This window comes from Rattus rattus, chromosome 2, assembly GCF_011064425.1.
Source record: "Rattus rattus isolate New Zealand chromosome 2, Rrattus_CSIRO_v1, whole genome shotgun sequence".
Classification (NCBI taxonomy): domain Eukaryota; kingdom Metazoa; phylum Chordata; class Mammalia; order Rodentia; family Muridae; genus Rattus; species Rattus rattus.
Window position 1 is genome coordinate 180,342,428 of NC_046155.1, and position 25,495 is coordinate 180,367,922.

At 40.7% G+C, this 25,495-nt stretch overlaps 2 pseudogenes; both read right to left on the reverse strand.

The window, feature by feature from the left end:
• Positions 1-231: 231 nt before the first annotated feature.
• Positions 232-13,464, reverse strand: LOC116893474 (annotated as a pseudogene).
• A 9,783-nt stretch (positions 13,465-23,247) lies between these two features.
• On the reverse strand, positions 23,248-24,054 carry LOC116894579 (annotated as a pseudogene).
• Positions 24,055-25,495: the final 1,441 nt, after the last annotated feature.

Below are 25,495 nucleotides of genomic sequence, written 5' to 3' on the forward strand. Positions count from 1 at the left end.
TGACCAGAGTTGCTGAGAAGTCCTCCTTGGTTTTCTCTGAGTAGCTCAGTCTGTTCCGGTAGCTAAGGCCAGCACAGAACTTGTGAAATAAACTTTCCCAGAGTTGTTCATTGTGGATTGGGGAGCATAGGGTCCAATGGTGCTCTTCCTGCCACAGAGAGGAATAAGACACCCCTCTCTTTTCAGATTGGGGTGAGTGCAGATATCTGTCCTACAAGAGTTTAGAGTTGCTCAGAGGACCATGAAGGTACTAATAAGATTGTGTTTTACAACAGTAGAATGCTGTAGGGACATGCGGCTGAATTCAGCAGGAATTCCAGCAGGAATACTATGCCAGGAGCCTTGTGGTCTTGTGTTCAAAATGATGGCAGACATTTTGTTGGAGGGACCATCCATGTCAGTAACCCAGGTTTCTATGTGCCTCATGCTTTGAGTGATATTGGCACAGTCTAGAGAGAAAGAACACAGGAGATGACATCTTACCAATGTCAAAGTGAAAGGGACAGGAAAGCTTCCCAGAAGCCATCTCAAAGGACATGCAAGGATGCTTACCTGGGCAAGTACAAGCAATGTGCAAATACTCGTAGAAATGGAAGCAACATTGCAGATATGTCCAGCTGGGTGCAGACTCCAGGTAGAGGCCTGAAGCTGGCATAAGGCAGGGCCACAGCAGCACAGCAGATTGCTGCCCGATCATAAGGGTTTCTAGTTTGACCCTGGTCACAACACCTGGTCCCACACAGTGTGGAACTTGGTGCTGAGTCTGAACCCTGTTTACAAGGCAAATGATGGACTAAAACATAGAAGTATAGAGAGGCAGGAGGTGAGGAACTAGAGGACAGAATTGGTGGGGAGAAAGGGCAAAGCTGCCTCTGGAGTCACTCCACAGTTGTGTTTTACATAAGCTTTGCTCTGAGTTGGTTCTGAAGACTCCAGCAAGGTAACCTGTGATGGCTTTTGCAGGGGCATAAGGCTGGGTTGGGGGTTGTAAAAGGTTGATAGGAGGCTGCCCCCTAGAGGACTCACAGAGACACTTTCAGGCCACATTCTCAACCTGGGAACCCATTTGGGGTCAGGTGGGACAGACTGGGTAGGGAGACTTCTCTAGAGAGAGAATTCTACCTCATGAAGAAAACCATGTTCCCTGCAAGAAACAGAGAGCAAAGAACAGCCACTTCCTATAGAACAATTTCTGATGAGGAGGCTGGAGAAGAGGTCACAGGGCTACTGTTCCATATACAACTTTGGAGCACTTTTGTACCTTAGCTCTCTCCTCTGAGCAAAACCCAGTGAAAAGCTAGCCCTTCCTGCCTGGGATTTTATCTGGACAGATCTGTGCTGCTGTGGACATCTCTTTCTGTCCCCAGGAGCAGAGGGGACTGTGAACGCACTGGCTTCTGGACACCTGGATCCCCTGAAAGGCTGTCTGATTCTCAGCCAAGCCAACCACCAACACATGGCTCACAAGCCATGGAAATGAGGTTAGTCCTCTTCCAGAGTTAAAAGCAGAAAGAAACAGGAGAGAGGCTCTTAGTAACTTGGATACACAGGGAGCATACAGGGCTGGCCCTGCAGAGCCATAACACCTCACTGTTTTGCCAATGACTCTCTGCTTCCTTTGGACATACCCCCACCCTCCTCTCTCCATGCTTTAATCAGCATCTCTGCTATCCAATTCTGGCTCAGCAGGCATGAGGTGGTCTTTCAGGGGTTTCTATTGAATTGGTCTTTCTGAAGTGACATATCAAGTTCCTAAATGTGCCATAAGTGGGCACTTGCTTCATTTGTCACAAAGTCAAGAGGGAATATGGATAAGAAGAATGAGGACTTGTGCCCACCTGGTCTTGAAGATGACCCCAAGATCTCCTTTCCTCAGAGCCAGGTTCTTATGGGAAACGACTTCTTTTTGGTTGTGGCAGCAACAGCACAGATTTGAGAGAGTTCATGATTGTCTTCCTCACCCCCATCCAGTGGTGTTGCCAGGAATGAGGGCAAGTTCAGCCCACATCCTGAGGATGGACATCAGTAATGAGCTCTTCCTAAATGATGGAGACATTCTGAAGGAGCCTCTTCCTGTTTGATGGCATCTTCCTGGGTGAGGTTCTTTTCCTCCATGAGGGCATCTTTCTCCAAAGTATACCCAGAGGAGAAGCCTGTGAGGGTTACAATCTTGGGCACTTGCAGGGATCCACAGAGTTCCTCCTGGGTCTGCAGGAGGACATATTCCTGTCAGGCTTATATTCAATGACTCTCATGCTCCTGACAACACTAGGGCTCAGGCTGTCTGGAAAAACCTGTGTAGAAGTAGGTGGTAAACATGACGCACAGTCCCTGATCATGGGGTGTGTCTTGATTTGGTGAATGTTGAGCCTCTTGCTGGGATTTATCATTAGCATTTCAATGACGACATTGAAAATATCAATGGAAACATGAGGAGGTATGCTGAAGTTTGCAGCAATGATCACCTCCTCAAAAGACCTGCCTTAGAAAGGCAGGCTCCCAGACAACATGAGGAAAAGGAGGACCACTAAACTACAGATATCCACTGGGTAGCCCTCATCTACCTCTACTTACAAGAGTTCTGAGGCACAGTAGGGCAGTGTGCCACAGAAATTTGCCAGTTTCTGCCTAGGAATTACATTAGCAGCAAGGCCAAAATCAGACATCTTGGGTTTGCCCCTGTAATCAGTCAAAATAGCTGTCCTTTATGTCTCGATGGTCAATGTGATTGTTGTGGCAGTACTGCACAGCATGTACTATCTGAACAAACATTCTCCAAGGCTAGCTCTCCTCTAAAGACCACCTTCAATGATGAGATCTAGTAGCTCTCCCTCTGGGGCACACTCCATCACCATGTAAATGATCTCTCTTCTCTGGACCACATGAAACAGCTTGATAATGTTAGAATGGCTAAGGGATTTCATAATCCTGGCTTCCCTGCAGATCAGTGAGGCGTACTTCTTGGTGTTTCGAAGAATTTTTACAGACACAGAGGTCAATGTGGTGATATGGAAGGTCTGTTTCACCACTGAAAAGTTTCTTTCACCCAGTGGAGAAGTTTTCCTCTTCTCCAGTAGCAGACCTTCAGATCCTGCTGCATCATCAGGCTCTCATGACTTGACTAGAACCAAGCTCTAAGGAGAAATTTTTTTTAAAAAAAAGTTTTAAAATCAGGCCCAAGGTAATGTTTACAACTACAAATTATTTCTTATCAAAAAAGGGTCAGAAATATGTCAGACAACCTAGTCAGATACTTTAAATGCTTGGAAAGAGAAGAACAAATCACCTTCTAAAGCAGTAGATACAACTATGACAAGGATCAGGTCAATAGGGATCAACTGCAAACTGAAAAAACAAAACAAAGGATCAAAGACAGTAAGAGCTGCTCATTGGAAAAGACAACCATCCTACCCCCTGACCTCAGCATTCACTGTGAGCCAATGCACTAAGAAAATCAGGCTCAAGAAGAGTAGATAGGAGAACAGGCCCTCCAAAACCACAGTGTCCAGGCTGGGGAGCTATTTCTGGAGTCCAGAATGACAGCTACTCCTGCAGAGGACCTGCATTTGGTTCTCAGGACCCAGGTCAGGTGGCCCAAACTGCTGTAAGTTCAGCTCTAGGACATCTTACACCTCTGGCCTCTAAGGAGACCAATACAACACACTCACAGACGCTACATGTCACTTAGAATACTAATACAAGTCTTTAAATAATGTTATTTATGACCTTTAAAGGTCGAAGAGGGCATCAGATTCTCTGGAAATGGAACTACAGGTAGTTGTAGTGAGACTTTTGGTTTGTTTTAAAACCCAGTTATAGTATGTGAACATGTTATTGTTTTAATTCCAGGTGTATGACAAGAGGCTCACAACCAAATGTAATTCTGGTTCCTGAAAATCTGAGTCCCTCTTCTGACCTCCACAGCAGGGACCAGGGAGATGGTGCTCAGACACACATGAAGGCAAAAATATACCTACACGTAAATGAAAACATAAAATGTTCTAACTTATCAAATATAACTTAAAACAATAAAAAGTAAAATGAGAGATAATAAAGAGCATGGAAAAGTATATGCATAAAACAAGCAAGCAAATACACAAACCGAAACCAAAAAACCTTGTCATAGTGGAGAGAAACTACTTCGGGATTCAAAGCTCACAAAGTCCAAGTATAATCACTTAACAGCATCAAATTCCAGTTGGTTTCCAAACAACCTACAGCTTCAAACCTGTAATGGCAAGAGGCAGCCTCAGTCAGAGCTCTAAGTGAGCAGGTGTCTATCATTCCCAACAATGGTTCCTGGTGAGATCAGAGCAGGAAATAGACCAATGGTGTCTAGGCACAACCCACTGAGTTTCCTCACATTCTGTCTCAAAGGACAGGAAGAATGATCTTGGTCAGTGGGGCAGTAGAGAGCTGGTTACACTCAAATATCTGTCCCAAATGTTGCCCGTGATCCACTTCTTCCTGTTAGGCCCACTGCTTAAGATCCTTAATTTCTCCCAAACGGCACCCCCTGGTGGGAACTATGTTCAAACACTTGACACTCTGTGGAACTTTTGACACTCTAACTTTAACAAGAACAATTTCCTTGTTAACACAGAATCCTGAGAATGATGGATGGGCTCCAGATTTTTGGTCCTCCCTCAGTTATGGGTTCTGGTATTCCTTGGTTTCTAGATGGACAGTGTTCTGCTTTGACCCCAGCCTTTATAATAACTTTGTAGTAACTCAGGTCTACACTCTCAAAGTACTCAATTATTATTTGAGTATTATTTGAGTTTGTAAATGAACATTGATGGGTGCTAAAGGATGGTAGCTACTTACTACATTGGAAGTCAAGACAAAATACTGTTTGCCATGGTACCCCAGGGTTTGAGACTAACACCTGTGGGGCTGAGAGGAAGATGACACCATCCATCCCATGTTCTCCATGAGACCTAAGACATCTCACAAAAGCCCAGGATCCAGAGACACTAACAATTCCCTTCTGTTTTCCCAAAGGGACAGGAGTTTGTAAGGGAGTCTGTGAAGTGCTAGACAGACTATTCCAGCACTAGGCAGGTTTTGTTCCTTCACATGTTCTTTGAGTTCTTTGGACAGCACAACTCAAGGGCATGAGCTTGATCCTTTGCTTCAAAATTATTATTGACCCCTCTCCTGTGCCTTGTAAATCACTAGCTTTTGTACAACATTCACCCACCTTAAGACAGAAGATACCGCAAGGAATGACCGTGATCCAAGTAGTTGGAGGGACAAACTATGGTATGTGCCAGCCAGGAAAGTTCTTCAAGGAAGCACAAATCTGGCCCTCTTAAGACTTACATTTAGGGGGGAGGGAGAAAAAAAGATTTACATTTATTCTGTTCTTAAAGTCGTTTCAGTTGCCCACTTCCATAATTAGCATGAACAGAATGGGATCTGATCATTCCTTTGGCCCTTGCATGGCGTCATGACTTTTGAACTTGCCATGGTCCAGCCTTGACATGAGTCTGGGGTTGTCACAGACTAGGGATACTTGGTAGGCGAATAAGAAAATACACAATTGAGAATATACATACATATACATATACATATACATATACATATACATATACATATACATATACATATACATATACATATACATATACATATACACATATATATGCTAAAAGGCTGTTCTTTTTATCCATGAGAGCTTCTGAACTCAAGAGTCAGAAATGCTCACATAGATTTAACTCAACCCCAGTAACTTATTGCAATCATACAAGGAAGTTGGGTTACAAAATTTATAAGGGGTTGGGTAAATGCTTCTCAATTTTCCTGTGTCAACATTTTCTTATGATACAGAACTGTACAGATTGAGAAGAGAAAAAAAGGGAACTATACAATCTCAAACATAAATGTTTTGTAGCAAGCACATTTTTTATATCTCTCAATCACCAGTCTCTAATTAGGTCAGGGGCAGCAGTATTGCGGTTACAGAGTCACCATCTTTCACATATGACAGTGTGGTTTTCATAAAAGGGCAAACATAAGGTCATACTGCTAACCTTACAGTCTTGAGGACCCCACCTGTCTACGAAAACATCCTTACTTAACCTGTATGGAGAATTTCTAGGGGGATGCCACCACCTTCCCTAAACCCAAGGAACCCATTGTCGATTTTCTGGGAAATATCTGTATGCTATTCCATCCTCAGTTTTGTAATAAAAATGTCCTGTTTTTATTGTACAGAATTTAGACTATGACTGGAGGATCAGCTGCAGATTTACTCATCTCTGCCCTCGGCTCTAGGTTACTCTCATTTTCACCTCGACTGAGTGTAACATACATTTCTCTTGAACTCATGAACAGCCTTCACTTTAATACTATTGGTACCATCTAGCTTCTGGACATCAAGCAAGCTCCTACTAAGTCTTGCCCAGTTACCAAATACTGGTATAATCAAGGAAAGAGGAAAGAGAAGGAACAGTAAATAAACAGGAGGATGATAAGTACCCAGAATAGTTGCAGAATTGACAACATGAGGTGCCTGAACCAAAGAAGCAGACCCTGAAGCCTCAGTACTCATACTGGACCCCAAAAGAGGTCATGGCCCTGTGCCCTGAAACAAGACACCAAGCAGGGTTTTCTTCCTTGTTATCAGGTGTCCCAGGCATCTTGGGCTTATTGTGCAGTGACTCCAACATGAACTGCCAGGAAGATCCTAAGATAACCAGCTAGAAGGAAGCTTTCTGCTAAAGCACAGAGACACATTGTTGCCCTTCCTTAAGAGACCATGCAATATTGCCAGTCAGTCCTGTGAATAGGAGAACTTGATAACTAGGCCTGTACTTGGAAAGTAAGGGTATGAACAGAAAAGGAAACACTGGGGGACTTGGAAGGGGCAGGCAATAGAAAGTGTGATCAGGGAGGGAAAGTAATCAAAGTTCTTCATGTACGTGTATGGAAATATCATTGTGAGAATGAGCATGTTGTGTAAACTAATGTTCCAAAATAGTTAAAGGAATAGAGCCATGTAAAATAGGACATTTTTAAAGCAAAGTAAAAAAACTATTAACAAAGACAATAAAGAATTTCCCAATCATATTTCAACGAAGAACTAGAAGAGTTAGTTTAAAAGCAGAAAACAGAAACCTCTAAACTGAAACATAGGAACGTACAAGAAAACTCACTGTGTTCAGATTCAACAACTCACAAAGATCCAAGCGCAGTGGCTCACCAGCCTAGAAACCCAAATGCTCTCCAACCAACCAACAGCACCTGCACTCACTGTGAGGACAGAGGCAGCCTCGGCCAGAGCTGTAAGTGGGCAATGACCTCACAATGGTTCTCTTTGAGGTCAGAGCTGAAATGGAGCAATGATGGCAGGGCACAACCCACTGATTCCTTCACATTCTATCCTCAAGACAGGAAAGGCTGGGCCGTGGGACAGTGGAGACCTGCCAAGGCTACATTTGCCAGATTTTCTACAACTTTTCCAAACAGGGCCACACGCTAGGGACCAATGTTCAAGCACGTGATCCTCTCTTAGTTCATATCCAAACCCCAATAAAGACGCTTTCCACTTTAGCAATACTAGGTGGAGTCCTTTAAATTACATCAGGCTGCACACTGCTATCCTTCACTGGCTCTGCACACTGTATTAATATGCTTTCTCCTGCTGGGACTCCAAACACCACAAACAAATGCAACTTGGGGAAGAAAGGGTTTATTTGGCTTTTACTTCCCAGTCACAGCCTGATTGGAAGTCAGGGCAGGAACTCAAGACAGGACGTGAGGCAAGAACTGAGGTAGATACCATGGAGTACAGCTTCTTATGGGCTTGCTCTCCATGACTGAGCCTGCACATATATACGTATATAGAGCCATGACCTTGTACCCAGGGACATAAATCAGACATAATGCTCCCCCATAGACTTACCTATTAAGTTCCCTCTTCTTCCCCAGATTTTCCTAGCTGTGTCAAGTTGACAAAAAAAAAAAAGCAATTCGCACATGTTAGCATTTGTATAAAAGTGAAGATCATGGCTCACTTTTCACTTGGACATAAACATTGTATAGTAAGTGCTGGTTCATAGAACCTGCCTCATTCATACTCAAGAAAATAAGTTCCCTATTTTAGGTTTGAAGTAAAAAGAATAAAATGGTAGCTCCTGACTGACACTAGGATGCTGTGACACAATGCTCTGTTTCCCAGGACACTCCAGGGTAAATGACTACTATCTATGGGGCCAAGAGGAGAACACTTAGTCAAATCTTAACCCAAAAATGTTCAAGAATTTTATTGAGTATTTTTGCATTGATATTAATAAGGGAGATTGGTCTGAAGTTCTTTCTTTGTTGGGTCTTTGTGTGGTTTAGGTATAAGAGTAATTGTGGCTTCATAGAAGGAATTTGGTAGCACGCCATCTGCTTCAATTTTGTGGAATAGTTTGGATAGTACTGGTATGGGGTCTTCTAGGAAGGTCTGATAGAATTCTGCACTGAACCCATCTGTACCTGGGTTCTTTTGGGTTGGGAAATTTTTAATGACTGCTTCTATTACTTTAGGAGGTATTTAAATGGTTTATCTGTTCCTGATTTAACTTCGGTACCTGGTATCTGTCTAGGAAATTGTCCATTTCCTGCAGATTTTCAAGATTTGTTGAATATAGGCTTTTGTAGTAGGGTCTGATGATTTTTTTAATTTCCTCTCATTCTGTAGTTATGTCTCCCTTTTCATTTCTGATTTTGTTAATTTGGACACACTCTCTGTGTTCTCTGGTTAGTCTGGCTAAGGGTTTATCTATCTTGTTGATTTTCTCAAAGAACCAACTTTTGGTTCTGTTGATTCTTTGTATGGTCCTTTTTGTTTCTACTTGGTTGATTTCAGCTCTGAGTTTGATTATTTCCTGACTTCTACTCCTCCTGGGTGTATTTGCTTCTTTTTGTTCTAGAGCTTTTAGGTGTGCTGTCAAGCTGGTGACATATGCTCTCTCCTGTTTCTTTCTGTAGGCAGTCAGAGCTATGAGTTTTCCTCTTAGCACAGCTTTCATTGTGTCCCATAAGTTTGTGTATGTTGTACCTTCATTTTCATTAAATTCTAAGAAGTCTTTAATGTCTTTCTTTATTTCTTCCTTGACCAGGTTATCATTGAGTAGAGCACTGTTCAACTTCCATGTATATGTGGGCATTCTCTCCTTATTGTTATTGAAAACCAGTTTTAGCCTGTGGTGGTCTGATAGGACACACAGGATTATTTCTACCTTTCTGTATCTGTTGAGGCCTGTTTTATGACTGATTATATGGTCAGTTTTGGAGAAAGTACCATGAGGTGGTTAGAAGAAGGTATATCCTTTTGTTTTGTTCTATAAATATCTGTTAAGTCCATTTTGTTCATGACTTCTCTTAGTCTATGTCTCTGCTTAATTTCTGTTTCCATCATCTGTCCACTGATGAGAGTGGAGTGTTGAAATCTCCTACTATTACTGTGTGAGGAGCAATGTGTGCTTTGAGTTTTAGTAAGGTTTCTTTTATGTATGTAGGTGCCCTTGTATTTGGAGCATATGTATTTAGGATTGAGATTTCATCTTGGTAGATTTTTCCTTTGATGAGTATGAAGTGTCCTTCCTTATCTTTTTTGATGACTTTTGGTTGAAAATAGATTTTATTCTATATTAGAATGGCTACTCCAGCTTGTTTCTTCAGACCATTTGCTTGGAAAGTTGTTTTCCAACCTTTTACTCTGATGTAAATCTGTCTTTGTCTCTGAGGTGTCTTTCCTGTAGGCAGCAGAATGCTGGGTCCTCATTGCATACCCAGTTTGTTAATCTGTGTCTTTTTATTGTGGAATTGAGTCCATTGATGTTGAGAGATATTAAGGAATAGTGATTGTTCCTTCCTGTTATATTCGTGTTTGGATGTGAGATTATGTTTGTGTGCTTGTCTTCTCTTTGTTTTGTTGCAAGATGATTAGTTGCTTGCTTTTTCTAGGGTGTAGCTTGCCTCCTTATGTTGGGCTTTACCATTCATTATCCTTTGTAAGCCTGGATTTGTAGAAAGATATTGTGTAAATTTGGTTTTGTTGTGGAATATACTGGTATCTCCATCTATGTTAATTGATAGTTTTGCTGGACATAAAACCTGGGCTGGCATCTGAGGGTCTGTATGACATCTGTCCAGGATCTTCTGGCTTTCATAGTCTCTGGTGAGAAGTCTGGCGTAATTCTGATAGGTCTGCCTTTATATGTTACTTGACCTATTTCTCTTACTGCTTTTAATATTCTTTCTTTGTTTTGTTCATTTGTTGTTTTGACTATTATGTGATGGGAGGAGTTCCTTTTCTGGTCCAATCTATTTGCAGTTCTGTAGACTTCTTGTATGTTTATGGGCATCTCTTTCTTTAGGTTAGGGAAGTTTTCTTCTATGATTTTGTTGAAGATATTTACGAGTCCTGTGAGCTGGGAGTCTTCATTCTCTTCTATATCTATTATCCTTAGGTTTGATCTTTTCATTGTGTCCTGGATTTCCTGTATGTTTTTGGCCAGTAGCTTTTTTCCATTTTCCATTATCTTTGACAGTTGTGTGGATGATTTCTATGGAATCTTCTGTTTCTGCGATTCTCTCTTCTATCTCTTATATTTTGTTGGTGATGCTTATATCTATGGGTCCTTGTCTCTTCCTTTGGTTTTCTATATCCAGAGTTGTCTTCCTTTGTTCTTTCTTCATTGCTTCTATTTCCATTTTTAATTCCTTCACCTGTTTTATTGTGTTTTCCTGTAATTCTTTCAGGGATATTTGTGTTTCCTCTCCATAGGCTTCTACTTGTTTATTCTTGTTTTCCTGCATTTCCCTAAGGGAGTTCTTTATATCTTTCTTGAGGTCCTCCATCTTCATGATCAAATGTGATTTAAAATCTAGATCTTGCTTTTCTGCTGTGTTTGGATATTCAGTGTTTGCTTTGGTGGGAGAATTGGTCTACAAGGATGCAATGCAGTCTTGGTTTTTGTTGCTTGGGTTCCTGCGCTTGCCTCTCGCCATCAGGTTGTCTCTGGTGTTACCTTTTTCTGCTATTTCTTACAGTGGCTAGAGTGTCCTATAGGCCTGCGTGTCAGGAGTGCTGTAGACCTGCTTTCCTGTTTTCTTTCAGCCAGTTATGGGAACAGAGTGTTCTACTTTCAGGCGTGTAGTCTTTCCTATCTATTGGTCTTCAGGTGTTCCTGTGGGCCCATGTCCTGAGTCCACCAGGCAGGTCGCCTGGAGCAGAAAAGTTGGTCTTACCTCTGGCCTCGGGCCTGAAGTCTTTCCTTGGGAGTGGGTTTCAGCTCTCTGTGAGGGCAGCAACCAGAAGGGCCTGCCCCACCTTCTCTCAGGTCCCTGTGCACAGTGGGCCCAGATAGTACTAGGCGTTTTCCTCTAGAGTCAGAAGTGTGGGCAGAGTGTAGTCTTTTCTGGCTTCCCTGGCATGTCTGCCTCTCTGAAGTTCTGCCTCTCCCTCCCATGGAATTTCAGTGCAGGGAGCTGTTTGACCAGGTCCCTTCAGATCCAGGCAGAGTCTGGACCACAGAGCACCTGCAGCTTGAGTGCCCCTATCTTCCTGTTCCCAGATGCCCTATGTCCCCCATTTTTAATAAGGTTATTAGGTTCTCTGTAGTCTATCTTCTTGAGTTCTTTGTATGTTTTACATATTAGCCCTCTATCAGATGCAGTGTTGGAAGTCATCTTTTCCCAATCTTTTGGTATCTATTTTGTACTATTGACAGTGTCCTTTGCTTACTGAAGATTTTCATTTTTATGAGATTCCCATTTGTCAATAATTGATCTTAGAGCCTAAGTCATTGGTGTTCTGATCAGGAAAATATCCCCTGTTCCGACGTGTTCTAGGCTCTTTTCCATTTTCTCTTCTGTTAGATTTAGGGTATCTGGCTTTATGTGGAGGTCCTTGATCCACCTGGACTTGAGCAATGTACAGAAGATAAGCATAGATCAATTTGCATTCTTCTACATGCTGAGTCACACTTGAATCAACATCATTTGTTGAGAATGCTGTCTTTTTCCCACTGGATGATTTTTGCTTCTTTGACAAAGATCAGGAGACTGTATGGGTTTATGTCCTGGTCTTCAATTCTATTCCATTCCATTGATTTAGCTGTCTGTTTCTGTACCAATATCATGCTCTTTTTATCACTATTTCTCTGTAGTACAGCTTGATTTTGCCAATGGTGATTTCCCCTAGAAATTCTCTTATTGTTGAGAATTTTTTTCACTATCCTGTGTTTTTTGTTATTCCATATGAATTTGAGAATTACTCTCTCTTTGTGAAGAATTGAGTCACAATTTTGGTGGGGAATCTGTAGATTGCTTTTGATATGATGGCCATTTTTACTATGTCAATCCAGCCAATCCATGAGCATGAGAGTTCTTATCATCTTCTGAGGTTTTCCATTTCTTTCTTCGAAGACTTGTACTTCTTGTCATACAGGTTTTTCACTTGCTTGGTTAAAGTCACACCAAGATACTTTATATTAATTGTAACTCTTGTGAAGGATGTAATTTCCCTAATTCGTTTCTCAAATTGTTTATCCTTTGAGTAGAGAAAGGCTATCGTTTGATTTATTTTAGGAAGCTTTATACCCAGCTAATATGCTAAAGTTGTTTATCAGCTGTAAGTATTCAATGATAGAATTTTTGGTGTCAATTGTATATACTCTCCATCATCTTCAAATAGTGATATCTTAACATCTTTCTTTGAAATTTGTATCTCTTTGACCTTCATTTGTTGTCTAATTATGATGGATAAAACTTTGAGTATGCTATTGAATAAATAGGGAGAGAATGGGAAGCCTTGTTTTGTTCCTGATTTTAGTGGGATTGCTTCAATTTTCTCTCCATTTAGTTTGATGTTGACTATCAGTTTGTTTTATATTGCTTTTATTACTTTTATGTATGTGCCTTGAATTCCTGAGCTTTCCATTATTTTTAACATGCATTAGTTTTGTATTTTGTCAAAGACTTTTTCATCATCACATGAGATGATCATGTGGTTTTTTCTTTGAGTTTGTTTATTTAGTAGATTATATTGATGGATTTTCCTATATTGAACCATCCCTCCTATGATTAAGCATCTTTGATTATGGTGAATTATCATTTTGATGTGTTTGATGAACTTGATTATTCACTCTTGTCTACTCCTCTTGGGTATATTTGCTTCATTTTGTTCTGGAGCGTTCAAATGTGCTGTTAAATTGCTATATGTGATCTCTCCAATTTCTTCTTTTTCATTTAGAAGAAATAAGTCATATTAACTTAGAAATTTCATGCAAAAAAATCTCTCCCATCATCACAGTTTATAATATATCACAAATGAAAGATGTCCTCTAAATCACTGTAACTCTAAACATCAATGAATCATCTTGTACTATGATAGTATCCATTCTTACATCTTGCCAGCAGCTCATGCATCTGGCCCAGGGTCACTTCATAATATATGATAACCATGGTTAGAGCTTCATCTTGTTCAACTCTATCTTAAATACATCCTAAATACACTTATTTAAGGTCATTTCTTTTTTTTCTCATCTTACAATTAAAGTCTTAAAGATACGATGGAATCTACACAAACCTATATAATCTCAGAGTACTAATGTAGACATAGATATATAAAGAAATTAAAATTAAGTAAAGGCATAAATGCAGACAAAGCTACAAAAAGTCGGTAATGAAGGCTCCAATCTTAAATTCACTCCTTTTTTCTTTCTTGTAGTCATCACGAACTCTCAGAAGGTCAAGAGGTGAAGAAATGTTTTGTGACTTCACACATGAGAGAGCATGGCAGAAAAATCTGTCAAGATTTTGGCACACCCATTGTTTTTGTGCATCTTGCTCTTTAATGCCCATTTGTGGGTGAATGATTAAATTTTAGAATGTAGTTAGGAATTATGTCAATCTAAGCATAGCTTGCATATCTAGTTTAAGAAATATCTCTTTGTACCAAATAAAATGTGTTATAAACAACAACAGAACAAAGTACAGATATCAAAAGACCATGGGAACCCAGACCCAAAAGGATACATCTACAATGCAATGTCTGCACCTAAGGCTCTGGAAATATTTGGAAGAGGGAATGGACAGATTGTAAAAACAAAAGACCAGGGAATTTCCTATTTGATTGTCTCCAACAAATGACAGGGAAGCTACATAGTCATGATATCTCTACAGCATTGTTACCCAAATAAGATCTAAATAATTATATTGATAGACATGCTGACACAAAAAAAGAAACGCTCACAGGGTTCATCCCTGAAAAAATATTACAGACAACCAATTTTTGCTGAGAGAGGGGGAATTAGCCTTTTTCAGGGATACACCTTTTAATTGGTTATTATGACAAGACTGACAAGACCTTTCCATTGATTCTTGAGCCTCTGACATGTGATTCAGTTCTAGCTAATGGAATATAACAGGAAACATGCCCAAAGATAATGTTTTATTTATAAAGAAATATTTATATTTTCCTTTGAAGATTTGCTTTATGTTGACTACCTGTGGGTTCTTGGGCTTTACACTTAAAAAGTATTAAAAGTGCAGTAAACCCTTAGGGAAGAACTCCAAATGATGAGGATAACAGAGAAAGATATGGACAGAAATCTTGATCTTGGTGATGTTACAGAGCTACTGAGCTAACCTCTCTGCAAGCATGTTTTTCTATTCATTAAAGCCCATTCGACTTAATAGTTTAGTTCTTATCATCTGAATGTCTTAACAAAAAGAGTAGTTTATTCTTCTATACATGTTGGGGATGCACTGCTTGAAATGGAAAATTTGAATTAGCATTTAAAAATAATTCAAGAGGGTTGGGGATTTAGCTCAGTGGTAGAGCGCTTGCCTAGCAAGCTCAAGGCCCTGGGTTCAGTTCCCAGCTCAAAAAAAAAAAATAATTCAAGATGAGAGATGAGGGAAATAAAGTGAGGTCACCACTAGCCAAAGTTAGCCATAACTAGACAATGACATTGTAGTAAAACATTTTGTTTTGCGATCAGGTAGAAACATGAGGTCTAAAAAGCCATAAACGACCTTAAATATATAATAGTGGTTATTAATGCTTTTATTTATACTTTGGTATGTTACTCTAGAATTTAGGCTCTGTTCTACTGGCAAACAGAGTCAGAGGAATTTAATGGTGAACACTAAAGAAAGCTATATATTCTAGCTAGCCATATTTGATAGAAGAACAACACATGATGAAAGAAACTGATAGCATAAAGGCTGGATTAGAAGAGATCAAGACCATGTTGCTCTATTTACAGTGGTAAACATTTCTTCATATATATTTAAGGGGAAAATTGCCTTAAGTCATTGACTAATATAGGCTATGACTAATATAGGCTAATAACAGTCTCTGTTAAATTTCTATCATTTTTAGAAAATTGTTCCAGGATTAAAAAAAACAACTATTTTCCTGCAGCTCCCAACTGTACCCCTGGGATGAATTTTGTTGGCTTGATTAGAATCTATGTCTCCATTTTCAAACCCATTACTGTGACCAGAGAAATAGAGCATTCTACTTATCAAACTGAGTCACAAGCCTATACCTGGAATCAGGAGGATGACTCACTGAATGACTTACACTGAGAAAAGGAGGGGTTCTGCTATCTAGAATAGACATGATTAACAATTAAAACACTATTAATTAATTAATTAATTGCTATTTTTAAATGGAAAATGAGAAGTTGATCTGGGGAAGTGTGGAGTTGAGGGGTAGAACCGGGAGAAAAAAAGCAAGAGGAAACTCTAGTCAGAATGTAATATATGTGATGAGAATTTTTTTCAAGTTAAGTTCCTAAGTTCCTTAGTTGCTATCTTCCCCCAGGGCTAACACGCTCACCATTTGTTAGTGCTTTTCCCAAGGCCTGGTATTTCCTGCCCCAGGCTTTCATTTGTTGGGACATCCTTGGGCCACTCGGCCCTTCTCCTTGCAATATGCACTATGGTTCTTTTCAAGGAGTTTTCTGTCTCTCTTTTGGTTGGAGTTTCTCTTCTCTGCTTTCCCTAACTGCTGTAGCCAAGATTCTCCATAAATTCCCGGTCAGATCTAGTCAGGGAAAATTCGCTTTTGATGACAGCCTGGTCATTCAATGGTGCCCTCATGTCTCAGGGGACTTCCTTTCTGGATTCCTGCATTATCCCCTCTTTCTCTCCTGTCATGAGGAGGACTCTCATGAGTTGTTGAATATCATACCAGGTGAGCTGATGAGTAAATAAAACAGTCTGAGATTAATCATCTCCTTGGTGTTATCTGACAAGGGGGGTGTTGGGCCTTCCAATTGTACAGGTTGGCTGAAAAGAAAGGCCAATATTTCATGGCTGGATTGCAATCTATGGGCCTGTAGGCTCAGAAGGGGAGGGCCACTGTTATATCAGGTGAAGTGGCCCTTTTGCTCTGGGTCTCCATAGCTGGTCTCTGTTCTGAGGGCCCCCTCTACCCTCCCCCCTTGCTGGGGATGGAAGAAGGTGGGGTGTGGAGGATCCATCAGTATCAGAGCCACTGTGGACGGGTTCTGGAGGTTGTTCTTTAAGACTCGTTGTTATCTACAGGGTTATTCTCCTTCATGGCCAGGACCTGTGAGAGTCTTGGAGATAACAAAGCTTTTATTCAAGGGAGGGAGAAGTCCTCCACTAGATCCTTCCAGGTAAATATATAGGGCACTTGGTCTGGGTGCCCAAGAGATCCTGTTCTAAAGACTCTTTCCTTTATTTCTTTGATCACCTGCAAATCAAGGGTCCCTACAGGTGGTCACCCTACTCCAAAGATGGGCCATTCATAGGTTCAGAGAGTTAACTAAAATTAACTAACCTGTCCTTCTTTACTTCTATTGACAAGTTTTCTTCTCTTTTCCCAACTTCCCTCCAGTGATTAACCAGGATGTTTAATGGGGTAGATTCAGTTTGTCCCATTCCCCAAAATAGTGTCAGTTGAAGTCCAAGTCCAGGAACACAGAGAAAGACATTCAACACACAGTCAGTTTGCCCCTCTCATGGGCACAGAAACCAGGTAATCAGGTGACCCGCCAGTTTATGCTGGTATTGAGTCCAATAGATTCCAAAAGGAGCAGAGTCCTCCCAACTCCCTCCAAACCAGACAAAACCAAAGGATTTCTAAGCCTTATGGATGCTCTCAAGCAAACCAAAAGCAACAACATGGAAACAGACAACATGGGTACAGGTTAAAACATATACAGACAACACAGATACAGACAACATGGATACAGGCAACTGTGGTACCTGGCATCAAGCTGGAGCTGTTCCTCTGACCACCATTCCCAGAAACATCATAGGCAGGGTCTGGCTTCCTGGTTCATGTACCAAATGTAAGGCTGGAAGTGAGTCTTAACTACTGTGAGACTCCATAACCCCAAAGTGAGACATGAGAACAGAGTTTGATGCAAATGCAAGAGGTTTATTTTCCGATGTGTTGGGATCAACCTTCAGTCAGCCTTTTGTGGCGAGTGACTGAAAGGCAATCCCGAATGACTATAACAAGGTGTTTTTATACTTTTTAGGGGTACAGTTTACATCAGCAAGGTTACAGTTTAAACTTATTAGCTAAGCATATTTACCTTTGAATCTATAGGCTAGCAAGCATATGATATGCTTTCTAACTCTATCTGGGACCAAAGGGTCAGGTGACTATCAATAAATTCTGCAATTTTTCAAGAATGTCTCTGTTTCTCCCAAGAACTGTGGGTGGAGAATGGAATTTGACTTAGTCTTGACCTGAGGTGGGAAGCTGGTACTTGGATTAATCTTGGCATGAGGTGGTGGGTGTAAGGCTGGCAAAAGCCCCTAGGGTTCTTCAATACCATGTGTGCCTCTCCTTCAGGGACGAGGATTCCAGGATGACCACTGATCAATTTCTTTTTCTCTATCATTTTGAACATAATTACACAATATCTTCTGGACTTTAACTTTTGGTCTGGTGAGAAAAGTGGATGAACAATTGTTGGTGAGAATTTGACAAAGTTTCCTACTCTCAGTTGAAGGATCCTATATATGCAGGCTCATTCATAAACAGTAAGCCACTAAGCAGCTTTCTTCCATGGCATCTGTTTTTCTTCTTGCCTCAAGAGTCCTATCTTAAGTTCCTGCCTTTACTTCCACTCATGGTAGGCTGTGATTGGGAAGTAAAAGGAAAAAATTTCTTTTCTTCCTCAAGTTGCATTTGGTTATGATCTTTTGAATCCCAGAAAAAGAAAGCATATTAATACAGTGTGCATACCCAGTAAAGAATAACAGTCTGCAGCATGTTGTAAATCAAACGATTCAACCTAACATTATTAAATTGGAACAAGTCTCTGAATCCTCAGTTTGGAGAGAAGTCTCAGGCCTAATGGGGAATGTCATCTCTCCCTAAGCCTCACAGGTGTTAGTCTCAAACACTTGTGTACCATGGCAAACAGTATTTTTCCCTTCTACCAATGTAATGAATAGCTACCATCCTTTAGTACCCATCAATATGTGTTTGAAACATAATTGAATATATTGAGTATAGACATGAGTAATTACAAAATTATCGTAAATGCTGGAGTCTAAGTGAAAATCTGAACACTGTTCGTTTAGTAGCCAGTGAATATCAAAGTCCATTGACTGAGGGAGGACTGAAGTTCTGGAGCCCATTATCATTTTTAGGGTTCCTTGTTAACAAGGAATGAGTACTTGTTAGATATAGGATATCTAACAAGAGCATCCACAGAGCATCAAGTGTTTGAACATTGTTCCACCAGGTGGTGATGTTTGTGGGAAATTATAGAGCTTAAGCATTGGGCCTTGAAGGAAGAAGTGGGTCACTGGGCAACATTGGGGACAGAAATTTGAGAGGAACCAGTCCTCTATTGCCCCACTGAACAAGATTCTCCTTTCTTTCCTTTGAGATAGAATGTGAGGAAAATGAGTGGTTTATGGCTAGATACCATTGGTTCAGTTCTTGCTCTGACCTCACAAGAGACCACTGTCTACTTACAGCTCTGGTGAGGCTGTCTCCTGTTCTTACACTACAGAAAGCAACTGGAATTTATGCTGCTAAGAGATTATATTTGGACTTCAAGAGCTTTGGACCCTGAAAGAGAGTTTCTATTCACTTTGGTGACTATGTTTGCATTTTTTGGTTATGGTTTGTGTATTTGCCTTGATGTGTATCCCAGTACCTCCTCCATGGTCCCTGCTGTGGAGGTCAGAAGAGGGAGTGAGATTCTCATGATTTGTAGCTACAGGTGTTTCTGAGCCTCTCGTGACACACCTAGAAAAGAATAACATGTTAACATGCCATAACTGTCTAGAAAATCGTTCATTTCACCCAGATTTTCCACTTGTGCTAATTATAGTCTTTTGATGTAGAATTTGATGATTTTTTTAATTTCTTCACTTTCTGTTGTTATGTCTCCATTTACATTTCTGATTTTGTTAATTTGGATACTGCCTCTGTGCCCTCTGGTTAGGTTGGCTAAAGGCTTATCTATCTTGTTGATTTTCTCAAAGAACCAGCTCCTGGTTTTGTTGATTCTTTGTATACTTCTTTATGTTTCTATATGGTTGATTTTAGCCCTGACTTTGATTATTTCCTGCTGTTTACTCCTCTTTGGTGTATTTACTTCTTTTTATTCCAGAGCTTTCAGGTGTTCTGTCAAGCCATTAGTGTATGCTTTTTCCAATTTCTTTATGTAGGCACTTAGAGCTATGAGTTTTCCTCTTAGAATTGCTTTCATTGTGTCCCATTTTTGTGTATGTTGTGCCTTACTTTTGGAGAAATTCTTATTTTTTTCTTTTTTATGTTATCATTCAGTTGAATGTTGTTAGACTTCCATGTGTATGTAGGCTTTCTGTTGTTTTTGTTGTTATTAAAGACCAGCTTTAGTCTGTAGTGATCTGATAGGATGTGTTGAAATATCTCAGTCTCATTCTAGTTGTGGCTTGTTTTATGTCCGATTATATCATCATTTTTGGAGAAGTTATCAGGGTGCTTAGAGGAAGGTATATTCTTTAGTTTTAGGATAAAATTCTCTGTAGATAGATGTTAAATCCATTTGGTTCATAACTTCTGTTAATCTCACTGTGTTGTCTCTGTTTAGTTTTTGTATCCATGATCTGTCCAATGTTGTGGGTGGGTTTTTTTAATTCTCCAACTATTATTGTGTGAGGTTCAACGTGTGCTTTTTTACAAATGTGGGTGCCCTTGCATTTGGGGCATAGATATTCAGAATTGAGAGTAGAACTTGGTACATGTTTTTCCTTTGATGAGTATGAAAACTCATCTCTTTTGAAAACTTTTCATTGAAAGTCAATGTTATTTGAAATTAGAATGGCAACTCCAGCTTGTTTCCTAGGGACATTTGCTTGGAAAAAAATTTCCCAGGCTTTCACTCTGAGGTAGTATCTGTCTTTGTCACTAAGGTGTGTTTCTGTATTCAGCTAAATAATAGGTCCTGTTTATGTATTAAGTCTGTTATTTTAGTTCTTTTAATTGGGGAAATGAGTCCATTGATATTAAGAGATATTAAGAACCAGTGATTGTTTCTTCCTGTTATTTTTCTTGTGGAATTATGTTTGTGTGGCTCTTTTGGGTTTGTTGTAAGAATAATAATTTCTTGCTTTTTCATGGGATTAGTTTCTCTTCTTGTGTTGGAGTTATCCTTCAATTATCTTTGGTAGGGCTGGATTCGTGGAAATATATTTTTTAAATTTTGATTTGTCATAGAATATCTTGGTTTTTCCATCTACATTGAGATTTTTGCTGGGTATATAATTCTAGCTGTCTCTCTCCCCAAATGCCCTCTCAAACCCCTATGGTCCTTTGCACTCCTGGTCCTGTTCTCCCCCAATTTCCATAGATGATCCAGAATAGCTATATCCCTTCCATTCTCAATGGAAAACCATGTGTTTCTCAATAGATCATTTCTATATACTAATCTCCTTTAGCTATCATTTTATTTAATGCCTAATGTGCAAGTATAAGTGAACATACCATATTTATCTTTTCTATGTCTTGATTTCCTTGAAGGACTCAGGATCTTCACCAGCCACATACTCACCTGCCTCCAGTCAAATCTAGGATAGGTTTCAGCTTTTAGCCTTTGGGTTAAGGCAGGCCCAAGTTCCATTCTCCACCTACAGGAACATTCTGGAGTAGAAAATTCTCTGAATATACTGACTGATGCTTAGCCAATAGTTTTAAAAAGGACAATGTTTAGCCAATAAGTTTGAACTGTAACCTTGCTTGAGTCACCAGCCCTAAAAAGTATAAAAACTGCTTGTAATAGACATTCAGGTTGCCTTCTCAGTCACTTGCCTTGAAGGATTGATTGAGGATCGATGCCATTGTGCTGGAAAAATAAACCTCCTGCTTTTACCATCTATCTGTTTCTTGGTGTCTTCGGGGCATCTCCGAAGTAAATACCACTGACTGAGGGTCAGGGTCTTTAACCTCTCTCAGGATAATTTTTTTTTTAACTCTAATCATTTGACTATAAACTTCATGATGCCTCTTTTCTTCTTTTTTAATTAACCATTCTATTTATTTACATCTCAAAGGTACATCTTCCAGATTACCCCTCCACAATTCCCCCATCCCACAAACTCCCTGTCCTCCCTCCCTTTTGCCTCTATGAGTATGTTCCCTCACCTACCCACCCTCTCCTGCCCTGTCCCTCCATCATGACCTATCCTGGGGTATCAAACTTCAATAGAACCAAGGACCTCCCTCCCATTGATGTCAGACAAGGCCATTCTCTACTACTTATGTCTCTGGAGCCATCGATCCCTCCATGTACATGATGCCTCTTTTAAAACATTACTCCATTGTGCAAATGTCACACCTTTTCTTTATCATTTTTTGGTTATGACTTCTAGGCTGTTTCTTGTTTCTGGCTATTATGAATGAATACAGCAGTAATAATCATGGTTGAGCAATGTCTTTGTATTAGGATAAAATGTCCTTTAGGTATATGCCCAAGAGTAATGAGAAAGACCTATTGCCCTCTTACTGAGTAACAAATTCTTGAGGATAGGGAGATAGCCCAGCTGCTAAGGACATGTATTACTCTTCTAGATGACCTGGGTTTGGTTTCCAGCACCAATGTTAGTTGGCTGAGAGCTATCTGTGACTCTAGCACCACAAGATTCAACTCACCCTTCTGACCTTCTTAGGCACTGCATTCATGTGTAAAGATTAGTAGTCAGAAACTGACATGTACATTCAAAAATAAAAACCCTAATGCAAAGAAAACAGATGTATGAACTAGTTACTATATCACATCCATTTTATCTGTGAACACTGGGGTTTGGTTGAAAGCTTTAAGGGTTGGCAAGGGTCATATAGGCAAAAACATTGAAACCCAATTAGCCTGGAAGCACCTAAATTTTTCAAGAACTTAAGCGCTAGGTTTTAATACTCCTTTATACCTAACCACCCTAAAATAACACAAGTGAAAGTGTGCAAAATATGTGTCAACTACTTTGCAAATATTTGAAGCCAAAACAGAATCTGAGTTGAATTCATCCACAGTGAAATTCATTCACAGGTCCTTTTCAGTCAAAGGACAGCAGAATACTCAACTAAGAGAGAGAGAGAGAGAGAGAGAGAGAGAGAGAGAGAGAGAGAGAGAGAGAGAGAGAGAGAGAGGGAATATAAATGGCATAGCAGTCTGTACACCACCACTGAGAAAAAGTGAGTATATCATTGCTGAGTATATAGATGTCAATTTTGTACAAATACATCAGTTGGAGTAGGGCAGTGATTTCTCATGCATTTATTGAATTTCATCACTACGGAGGGAGAGGCAGAGGCAGGTGGCTCGTCAGTCAGCCAGTCTGGCTTAGTGAGTCAGTTGAATGACAACTGAAGGTACATTATTTATCCTGTCTCAAAAAATGAAAAAAAAAACCAACACATGAATGTCTTTATTGGACTGGGTTACCTCACTCATGACGATATTCTCAAGTTCCATCCATTTCTCTGCAAAATTCATAATGCCTTGCTTTTTAATAGCTGAATAGTGTTCCATTGTGTAGATGTACTACTTGCTCTTCATTTACCTCAGGTGAGGAACAGCTAGGTTGTTTCCAGTTTCTGGCTATTATGAATAAAGCTGCTATAAACATACTAGATCAAGTATCTTTGTGGCTTCCCAGGCATGTCTGCCCCTCTGAAGGTCTAGCTCTACCTCCCACAGGATTTGGGTGCACTCCTTTTTTTTGTAATTATATTTATGTACAAAAAACTTAAGTGTACATTTAACCCAGCTTAGTGGCCAGTTCTTTAGCCTTTGCCTTTTCCAGCTTGGCAATGCGAGCCATGGACTTAGGACCCAAGATGTTGCCTCCCAAGTGGTGGCAGATCTGGTCATATCTGTCATTATAATTGGTCCTAACAGCTTCCACCAGCTTAGCCGGAGCACCCTTGTCTTCTGAGTTAACCTGTATGAAGGCAACAGTGGTGCATGTCTTCCTGCAGACCAGGAACCCCAGCCTGGCCTTTCCCTTGATGATGCAGTAGGACACCCCCATCTTTCGACAAAGGGCAGGGATGAAAACCACCAGCTCTATGGGGTCTACATCATGGGCAATCACCACCAGCTGAGCCTTCTTGTTCTCCACCAAGGTGGTGACTGTATTGACCCCTGCTCAGAGGACAGGCAGTCTCTTAGTTGGGACGTCCCCTTTGCCAGCAGTTTTCTTCTCAGCGCAGGCCAGCAGCCTCTGCTTCTTCTCCTGCTTTGTCTCTGGCCTGTACTTGTGGGCAAGCTTAAGCAGCTGAGTCGCTGTTTGCCTCTCCAGGGCCTGGGTGACCTGGTTGATGGAAGGAGGTATTTTGAGCCACTTATAGAGGATGGCTCTTTGCCACTGCAGCCTTATGTAGTGGGGCCATTTAATGAAGCGTATGAGATCTCTTTTGGGCTGGATGTCCTGCCCAATGCCGAAGTTCTTAGGCCTTTTCTCAAACAAAGGATTGGCCTCTTATTTCTTGACCATGGTGGAGGCCGGGGCCACCTTCTTCCCCTTGGCCTCCTTTCCTTTGGGCATCTTGCTCGGCTGGAGGAGAGCACTCCTTCTTTAAAAAGGGGAACAAGAATACCCTTGGGAGGGAATAGGAGGCAAAGTGTAGAACAGAGCAGAAGGAACACCCATTCAGAGCCTGCCCCACATGTGGCCCATACATATACAGCCACCAAGCTAGATAAGATGGATGAAGCAAAGAAATGCAGGCTGACAGGAACCGGATGTAGATCTCTCCTGAGAGACACAGTCAGAATACAGCAAATACATAGGCTAATGCCAGTAACAAACCACTGAACTGAGAATGGAACCGCCTTGAAGGAATCAAAGAAAGGACTGAAAGAGCTTGAAGGGGCTTGAGACCCCATATGAACAACAATGCCAAGCAACCAGAGCTTCCAGGGACTAAGCCACTACCCAAAGACTATACATGGACTGACCCTGGGCTCCAACCTCATAGGTAGCAATGAATAGCCTAGTAAGATCATCAGTGGAAGGGGAAGCCCTTGGTCCTGCCAAGTTGAACCCCCAGTGAACGGGATTGTTGGGGGAAGGACAGTAATAGGGGGAGGATGTGGAGGGGAACACCCATAGAGAAGGGGGAAGGAGGGCTTAGGGGGATGTTGGCCTGAAACCAGGAAAGGGAATAACAATCAAAATAAGAAATACCCAAGTTAAAAAAGATGGAGAAAAAATTAAGTAATTAAAAAATATCCAATAAAAATGTAAAGGAAAAAATATCTTTGTGGGATGTTGGCACATCTTCTGGGTATATGTCCAGGAGATGTATAGCTAGGTCTTGATTTACAACTACTCCCAGTTTCCTGAGAACCTTTCAAATTGATTTCCAAAATAGTTGTACACTTTTGCACTTCCACCAGCAATGCAGGTAGGTACTCACTTATCAGTGGATATTAGTCATAAAATACAGGATACTCCTGTGACATTCCACAGACACAAAGAAGCTAAGCAAGAAGGAAGGCAAAAATCTAGCATGATTGATTCTCAGTTAGAAAAGAGGAATAAGAGGCAAATGAAGGGAGGACCCTGCTGAAAGGGGATGGAGGTTCAGCATTAGGTGTGGGAAGACAGGGCAGATGGATAGATGGCCATGAAAACGAATGAAATCTGCAATTGTCAGGGGTTTGTCAGGTGGGTTGCATCTCTTGGACAAGACAGACACCCACAAACAATGGATGGAACAGGGACTCTTAAGAGAAATGGAGAATGGATTGCTGGCTCCAAGGAGAGGGTAAGTCAACAGAAAGACCAATAGAATCAACTAACCTGAACCCTTGGGGCTCTTAGATTCTGAATCACCCTGTAAAGAACATAAACCGCCATAATTAGGCCTCTCTGAACATATGTAGCATTGTGAACCTTGGTCTTCACATGGGTCCAATCAACTGGCATGGGGGCTATCCCCAAAACCCAAAAGCTGTTGCCAGTACATTAAATACGTTCTTCACTCCTGCTTTGTATTTCT